Source organism: Sinocyclocheilus rhinocerous, unplaced genomic scaffold, assembly GCF_001515625.1.
Source record: "Sinocyclocheilus rhinocerous isolate Xijiao unplaced genomic scaffold, SAMN03320098_v1.1 scaffold553, whole genome shotgun sequence".
Lineage (NCBI taxonomy): Eukaryota > Metazoa > Chordata > Actinopteri > Cypriniformes > Cyprinidae > Sinocyclocheilus > Sinocyclocheilus rhinocerous.
The window spans coordinates 444,305-446,145 of record NW_015627255.1 but is presented as its reverse complement, the minus strand read 5'-3'; the positions used below and the strand labels follow the sequence as shown (position 1 = coordinate 446,145).

General features: G+C 39.8%; 1 protein-coding gene across 1 annotated transcript in view; it reads right to left on the bottom strand.

Annotated features, from left to right (window-relative positions):
* LOC107726309 (enhancer of mRNA-decapping protein 4-like) overlaps positions 1 to 1,841 on the bottom strand; it is a 42,197-nt gene that overhangs the window by 8,205 nt on the left and 32,151 nt on the right. The window lies entirely within an intron of this gene.

Below are 1,841 nucleotides of genomic sequence, written 5' to 3'. Positions count from 1 at the left end.
GTGCAGCTCGCTTATAGATAGATGCGATGTGGTGATTTGAAGCCATTTGCGTATTTTGAGAGAGAAAGAGCGCGCGCGGTGAATCACTCATGCTGTTTGTGAAATTACGTCTCACACGAGGTTTTCAAATTACTTTGGAAGTTATTTAATTTAGAAATATGAAGGTGAGTACCTCACCTTCAGCATTATAATTATTTCACCCGCGCCGGACAGAGACTGAGACGGTGCCGCTGCATGTCGTGCCAAACCTCTCACGGCAGCGTCATCAGCTTGAGATCGGTCTTTTTAGAGACCGCCGATCGATCATCCCAACGTGATTATCGGCCGATAATGATCGGTAGTCGATCAATCAGAGCACCCCTAGTTTAACTCTGGAGCATGACACATAGGGATGGGCGGTATGATAGAATACACCTTGTTATGCTGGAAAAAATGTCAACTGGTTTAGATTTTGCTGTACTGTTTGTAGCACAAAAAATACCCAGGCCAGGAACACCAATCCAAAAAGATTTCAAAGCCTTAGCAATCCGTTTTAATATTAGTTTTACTGTTTACAGAGTTTTCTTGTTTTTTTTACCAAGTGTTACATAATGTGAAGCAGCTGTTGCACTGATGCCAGACTTGCTTTTCAGCATCACGTGCCATGAGTGCCACATCACACAGTGTTCAGGTAAACAAACAAACAAAACAAAAGTGCCCAGAGACTCCTGCTCGTTCCACTTCGTTGCACTCGCCTAGCTGTTACTGAATGCAAAAATGTGTCTTATGTACTGTACGCCCAAAGCGGGATTAAGGTGTAGTGTGTGAATATTAATTGGGTCATAACAGCATTCTTTGGTAATCTAATGGGAGCGTCCAATCAAGTTAATGAATTTTCAAGAATCAGGCCTGCACTAGCACATACAACATGCTTCTTTTAGTCAATAAGTTTGCCTACTGGGCAAACACCACAATGTTAATTAATATTCCCAAGCAATACCTTCACTTAAAAAGAAAATCTACTTTATTCCTGTGATTGCAAAGCTTTTTTCTTTATTTTTTTTTTTTACTTTTTAATGGCAGTGTATCACAGTTTCCACAAAAATATTAAGCAGCAAAAACTGTAAAATACATTTACAGTTTTATTAATAAAAGTAAATGTATATGAAAATCAAACTCTTATTAATCATTTTGAATATGAAGGTGACTAATGTTCTTTGTCATGGAAAAAAAAAAAGCACAGACTCCTGTGAATATTAATTCCGTTGCTAAAAATTGATCAAACCTAAAGCATGTGACTTCCTACATAAAATAACATCCTTATGTCCGTGCAGAAAGAGGACAGACTTACAGATGGTTATGTCTATGCACATATGGGCAGTATGAAACACTAGTATTTTAGAGTGCAATTCAGAGAGAGGACTGGCAGGCTGAGCAGTTTATTGCAGTAAAGGAAGTTGGCAGGACACAGGCAGAGCATTACTCTGTGATTCACGGGAGTTGGTCCCTTTCCCCCAGCAGAGAACTCTAATGCAGCCCAGACTGTAGAGCACTTTAATAACTGCAGCCCAATGCAGCACTGCCACAGAAGCGGATGTCCCCTTCAACACAAGGTCATCCACAGAGGAATTAAAGAGGAGAAAGGGACGATGTCTTGAGTCTTAAAGCATTAATATCCTGTGATATGAAACTGCATTTTGCCCTTGATCACGTACAACATACAGAGGGCTATAAATAAATACTTAAGTGTTTAATCATTAATAGCACAGTGCTGTGCATGCTCTTGCATACTCATTTAAACAGAGTGGTGCTGAAAGAATCATTTCCATATAAAGGACACATGGGGGGGGGGAATAGAATAT